This window comes from Atta colombica, unplaced genomic scaffold (genome assembly GCF_001594045.1).
Source record: "Atta colombica isolate Treedump-2 unplaced genomic scaffold, Acol1.0 scaffold254, whole genome shotgun sequence".
Classification (NCBI taxonomy): domain Eukaryota; kingdom Metazoa; phylum Arthropoda; class Insecta; order Hymenoptera; family Formicidae; genus Atta; species Atta colombica.
Window position 1 is genome coordinate 2,112,271 of NW_017259353.1, and position 7,451 is coordinate 2,119,721.

Sequence of the window (7,451 nt, forward strand, 5' to 3'; positions counted from 1 at the left end):
ATATTCACGATTTTATTTATAGAGTACAATACAGGTATCTTTCTATTTACAAGGGGGGAGACTTCGATCATAAGTCATATATATAATAATCATATACTATAAGATCCGTATTCAGAATGCGTTTACAACAATGTTAGCACGCTAACATGCTATAATTTACGCATACTATAGAATTTTAGAAATAAAAGCGAGTTTTTGTTGATAAAAAAAACACATTCTGAATATGGGCCTAAATGTTTATTATTTTTTTCTCTTCTCGTAATATTTATATTACTAATCATTTTGAATATAAATAATAATAATAAGATTATGTGAAAAAATAAGTTAATGCCGGTTTACATCAATGTAGATTAATTTTAATCTCTAAGTAAATTTAACTTACTCTTCATCTTTTCTAATTCTTAGCGAATCGATCGTAAGTCTAAGAATCCGTAACTTAAAGTAGTCGTAAGTAGAGAGATATCTGTCTAAGTTTTCTTATACAGAAAGTTAATAATTTAGATATATCTTTATTTATATGCATGGAAATAATGATATTTCATTGTAAATTTATTTTAAATGATTTTTAATATTTCTTTATAATTATAAGTTTCTAATTAGATATTACTAGACATTATATTTTTCTTTTTTAAGATATTTAAATCCTGAGAATTATTTAAAAATAGAAGATACGTTTATTAAAAAAAAAAAGTAGTAAATAGTAATATAAAAATTCTCGCAGACGAGAAACACGTATAAGAGTAGTAAGATGCGTTTGAAATGCAAACGGCAAGAAAAAAGCGCGATTATAAAAAGATCAAAAAAATTGTCGAAGCTTTCTTATGCACATACATATGCAATGTATCAAGTTCTTAATGGACTGAATAAAATGTGACACCTCATGACACTAAAAAAGTTAAACTAAAACAAGGATAATCAGGGCGCGGAGACGAGCGTATTACAGTATTATTTACGCATCTGCAAATGAAAGTGAGAGGACTGTATAACGAACTTATAAATTATCCCGTCTGTTCATTTAATTACGCTTTAATGGAAGTGACTTTAACCGAGTCTTTGATCATTTATCGCGTACATAATACTACGTTAAAAGTCCTTGTGTATTTTATTGTAGCCATATTTTCTTAATGTATGCTTCCTTTTTTAAATACTTTTAAAATACTTTCGAAAAACTAAAAAAAAAGCAACACGTGATTTCATCGCTATGTAGGTATATTATTATTTCTTTACATACTTTTATTTTTTATTTCAACTTTAAAATTGATTGTTTTTCTTTTATGCTCGATTCATGCCTCTCGTGATGCAACGACAACCAAAATAAATGTTTCCGCATCAAAGAAGTAGCGACAAAAAGAATAAGAAAAGTAGAAAGGAGGATATGGGCTCGATCTCAGTATCATACAAATACTTTCGTGAAAATTTCTCGACGTACCGCTTGCTTTCATGACGAAGAATTTCAAAGTTATTTCGTTTCGGATGCCATTTCGAGGCTGCCGAGTCGCGGTATCATCCGCGTGCTTCCACCGAGCTCTCTCACGCGAGGCAAAAGACTTAATAATGTTGCCAGGCACAAAGGTCAAGTCTCTTGTGCCGCAAGGCATTCGTGGCACTTTCGCGAAAAAAGGACAGAAAGCCCTCAGCACTTCCTCTTGGTTCCTATAGCAGTCTCTTCCGGCGTCCACGTAGTCCGGGAAAACTTACCTCGGCGTTTTAATTTCGTTTACTTGGGGATGCTACCGAAGAAGAAAGAGGGTTGAGATCTACGGAGAGGGGAAAAAAGATAGTGGCACAGAGACTATAGCAGAAGCCAGTGAATCGTTTGAGACACGTCGACGATACCACAAAGGAAAAAGCGGTAAACTTTAAGCTGCTTTTTTGACCAGAGGCTACCTAAAAAGAAAGTGCTTTCTTTTCAGACAGTTATATGAGAGATGTAAAATTTTTCCGAAAGGATAAAAATGCGCCCAAAGGATACGCAGGTGTACATTGTTTCGCCAATAGTAAGAAACTTCGAAGATAGAAAAATATTGATTTCCTCAGATATTCAATTCTTTAAATTCTCGTTTGTACATCATATATATCTATATAGTTAGAATTTTGAAAACTTCTATCTTTTGACAATCCTTGAATTTTTATATCTATTTTTAATAAATATTTAGATACATATCAATCTTTGAATTCTTAGATCTTTTGAAATTAGTCATGCATTATCAGAAATGCAAATATATATAGTAATCCATCTCTTTTTTCATTAAATTCTCTAAATTTGAATCAGTGAATAATTACTGATATCAGTAATGTATCAATAATGTCAATGTCATAATCAGTAAATTAAATATGGAAATCTCTAAACTAGCTAATCATTATTATTTCTATCTAACCAATATTTATTTTAATGTATAAATATTTTATAAAGAAGATGAAATTAACGTGAAAATATTAGTATTTTAATTATAAAATGCTGTTTCTTTTTTAATTGAATTCAATGATTATCCAGTGCCAAGTATATACCACTGTATAATTATTGATTTCTCACTGATTAAGATTTAGAGAGAAGACTTTTTTTTTATCAAGTTAATTGTATATGGATTATTTATCAATTTAAAGAAGAAATATAATTCTAAAACCAGCAAAAAGTTCCTAGAAAATATTATCCACAAGTCGCGCGAAGGAGAGCGTTCATTCATATTGATGCGCGACTCAAACATTGATTCCCATGCAAGGAACCAGCAATATGTTCGATTCGTGCTTGATCTCATCGCCGGCCGCATAACATTAATGCGTGCTTGGCTTACATACACCATCCAACAGTCGATTTTCATCGATAATGCAGGAATATCGTATTACGAAACGCTGCGGACAATCCGTGAGATTTTCTACATGCGCGTAATACGGATCGACGTATCCGCATCATTAGTAGTCGTTGAGAAAAAAAAAGTAGGAGAATAAGTCGACCTGCCTAAGCGCGTGCATCGCATTATGTTGGCAATCGATATTTTCCATTTTCTTCTCGATCGCTGACATTACCCTTCCTCTCAGCTGCCATTCTCTCTCCGTGTCTCGAGGGTGCACGACATGTACCTGTCTATCGGAGACGGCTTACGCTTACTAGGTCTAGAAAGACATTAACATGTGAAAGGTATAACTCAGTAATAACGGTCGGGATAGAGAATGTAAATGAGGACGGATTGAATTTTTTAACTTTATCGAGAGTCAGCTATTGGCTTGCGAACGGGAGAGTGGGGTTATATTTCACAAAGTATGCAAATGTTGAATATAATCGAAATTGCCACTCAAGATTGTTCGAAAAGACTCGTATTAAGGATATTGATCAATTACGAAGACTGGCTATTTATATCTCATTGCTGAAAAATATTTTAGAGATAATAGAAATAACATTACAGTATTTTGATATATATCTCTTTTGACATGACCAATCGTTATTCGAAGTTATATATTAATAAGGCATGAATATGTTTTACATAGTCGAGGATTATGTCAGATATTAGAATGTGCCTATATTGTAATCCTTGTGATCGATAGATAAAAGCGATGAGGTAATCGGCCATTATAGCCGTTTTGCACTTCGAATGATTTTCAAAGTCAAAGGGATTTCGAAGCACTGATACGCGGGCGTGTGCAAAAGATGAGATCGAGCCGAGAAAGAGAGCTAGGAGTAGAAGAGAGAAAGGGTCTCATTGGCAAAGCGGACTGCGGGAAAATTGCGTTTCCCCATTACGACGAGATTAAAGTCCCGTCCCGCATTGCAGTTCCGCCCTGTTTCTTCCGGTGCCACCCTCGTACATAAGAACCGCAATTAACCCACGACGGTCACACTGATCCCGAGGTCCATGGTCTCTCGCGGCTATTTGCGGTGTAAACGAAAAGTAAGGGTGCGCGAAAGATCGAGGGACGGACTTAGTCCGGCGATCGGCAAACAATTATTTTTCCTCCACGTGCGCAAGGACAAATAGAATGTCGCGGCTGTCGTAAATGAGCAATCCTTTGCCTTGCTTTGGTGGAAAGGAACGGTTACTTCTACACGAAGAAATTTATTTTGCCCTGAGGCTGGTATATGTACATGTGTGTGCGTATATGTGTGTTTTCCTCTCTCTATCGCATGATATTAAAAGACACATCAAAGACTTTTTTCTGTTTCAATAACCAATGTTACTATTATTTTGAGACTTCAAAAATACTGGTATTGAAGAAGTTAATATCCTTTACAGTTTTTTTTCTTTTGTGCGCTTAAATTTATTTTAGTACTATGTATATTTGCTCTAATATCTAAATTCGTCATATTTTATTGACTTTTGATACTAATAATGTATCACGAATAGATAAATCAACTGCAAGTCAGATGTTACAATATATTAAAACACTGTAAAGTCCATTCTACAATTGTATAAGCATAGTTATAAATGATTGTAGCTGTATACTGAGGAAAGACTGAAAAATTTATTTACGAGAAACATATTTATTTCACTGAAATAAATCTTTATTTAAATATAACGAAATAAAATTTTATTTCTAGAAAATAAGTCATTTTATCTTTTTTTTATTAATAATTAATAAGATATATTTCACAAAAATGTATATTTCGCCATCAATCAAATTTTTTCGTAACTAATAAATATTGAAGAAGCATTTGCTTCGACATTTTTTTCTCGGTAAGAATCAACCAATTATAATAGAATATTCTCCTTATATTCTATCGGTTATTAGTCAATTTTACTATCACTTACAATATGCTAATGTAATTGTAGAATAAGCTTACAAACAAATATATAGTCGTATTTAAGATTTTCGTAAATATAATAAAGCTTACATATTTATTTTACATCCCCATTATAGTCGCGTGCTGAGGTGCCTCAGTGATAAAAGCTCGGTGACGCGAGTCGACGAACGGGCCGATAATTAACAGTGGAGCACAGTCAGCTCAACGATCAATTAACGTGAAGTGAACGAAAGTTCCATAACAAAACTCGGTCATGCACGACCGTCGGTCTACTGTTTTAATCGCAAGTAATCGACGTCTACCGAACGGCCAGACGCGGGCTAGTTTACCGCGCGCCGTTATACACGCTCCCGAGGACAGTCGCTTTGGGACGAATTTATATAATTGAATTCGGTTCACTGAACTCCGCCCAGCACTCGAAACACTACGGCCGGCTAGTTCCGATCCGGAGCAACCGAGCTAACGAGAGAATAACAAGCAACGGCGGACGAACGGATGCGGAATCGCCTGGGCCGGTCTGAATGTCGAAGAGTAGCGAAGCGTGTCGGCGCGCGATGCAAGAACGCGATGAGTGCTATGACGCTTGCATGAACAAACTATTGCATTGCACATATACTAATCCATTTTTTCAGTTCTTTACTTTCTTTTTGTTATATGTTCTCGATGTGCGGAGAAAGCAATCGTATATTCGTTCAACTGCAGGTACAGAAAAATACAAAGACTATCTAATCTATTTTATCATAAAAGTTAAAAATACAAAGAATAATAGTTATATAATATAACTTGAATATCGAAAGAAATTAATAGTATATTCGTTCAACTGCAGATACAGAAATTAAAAATTCAAAGACTATCTAATCTATTTTATCACAAAAGTTAAAAATACAAAGAATAACAGCTATATAATATAAATTGAATATCGAAAGAAATTAATCTTCTATAATGTTAAGATAATTTCAGATAAGGTTTATTTTTTACAAAAATTTCTTTCCAAGATTATCAATAGTTTGAAGATTAAACTACGGCGAAGAAAAGATCGACTTGAAATTCAACAAGAAGCTATCGTTGAAAGTAAAGGCTCCTCTATAGATTCTATAAAAATGCATAACCGGTTATTCCAAAAAGATTATGTTCTCTTAGATAGATTTATACTGTTCCGATATTCACTTTCCAGCAACTGCTTTTATAGTGGCAGAAAAAACAGGCGAATCGGAAGTATCGAAACATCTTCGGCATATCGTTGTGCATCGATCTTCCTACGGAGTTGGCGACAAACGACCTTTTTCCATCGTCGAGCATGCATATTTCACTCGGAAGCGTCACGGGAATACGACCGACGCACGACGAAACTTAAATCAGGAATTCATAGATTCCGGCGTACTTCCTGCGAGGACCCTGAAGCTCTTACAAAATCCTCTCCGTATCTCTTTCTAAACTCGCTCTTCCTTGAAGAAACACAACATTCCTATTTCACGTTTCCACGGATAGTTTATTTTATTTTCTGACTTGTAACAGATCCAACTTATTGTAAAGATCTAACCAAGAACAGTGAAGCTAACCGTCTCTCATTCTATTCTTTCAGATTAAAAACCGTTGAAAGAACATAAATGAATAAAATGACAAAATATACAGCATCGAATCAGAACAGTTATGAATAATCTTAAGGATTTTGAATATTCTTGTTATCTATTTGGAAATTCTATCTTAAGTATTCCGGATTATGTTCTTGGTAAATGTTCGTACAAGAAAGTTAGCGCCAGCTTGCAGACTTATGTACGGAATAGATTTACAACGCGTTATATTAAGCGCAGCATTTATCGACGACACGTAGTTTAATACAAGTTTTCTCTATCCCGCGTTCTATCGAACAAGCTTGTAGTCGTAACAAAACTCAGATGGAAACTGCGTTTTGTTGCGGGAGGGGAGAGATTGAATTCGCAAATATTTCTTCGAGACTTTCTTCGTAAGAAGTATATTGAGGAAAAAGAGCGAAAATCTAGCACTGAAAGTTGGAAGTATCTATATACATTGTCTTTCTCTTTTTTTCACAAATAAGATATAAAAACAGTATCGCAATATGATGATAAATCTAAATTATCACTACACGAAGATGATGATTTTGCTGGAGTATCTAGAAATTTAGCTAAATAAAGATTTGAAAATTTATATATAATTTTGTTGGAATATCAAAATAATTATGTAGAGTGCACAAACTTGTTGCTAGATTATCAAAACTTTTTGCAGCATTACTTATCATGAAATTTTTATACGTGCTGTAAATATAGGTGATTTGAGACAGGTAGGTAATTTGAAACAGCATGTATTTTTGTTAAATTTAATCATGGAATCGATCCATGAGTCACTAAAGAAAGTTTAAATTTTAAATCTTTAATGACTGGATCGATTCCATGATTAAATTTAACAAACATACAATTGTTGTCCAAATTATCTACACTGTCCCAAGTTACCTACATTTACGGTAATTATTTTGATGGTTCAACAAAGTTATTTTCAGATCTGTATTTACCTAAATTTTTAAAAACTTTAGCAAAAGCGTTCTTTCCGTAATTATAAGGAAACTTGCTCAAACTAAAATTCATACATAAAATAATACAGCGAAACTTGCTTTAACCAAATAAGATGATTATTTGTGTAGAAAATTGTCCATTCGATAGCTAAACTTCTATATATTATTATTTTCATTCTCTTTTAACAT

General features: G+C 33.7%; 1 protein-coding gene across 2 annotated transcripts in view; it reads right to left on the reverse strand.

Annotated features, from left to right (window-relative positions):
* LOC108689036 (diacylglycerol O-acyltransferase 1) overlaps positions 1-7,451 on the reverse strand; it is a 102,866-nt gene that overhangs the window by 5,900 nt on the left and 89,515 nt on the right. The gene's annotated exons all lie outside the window — the stretch shown is intronic.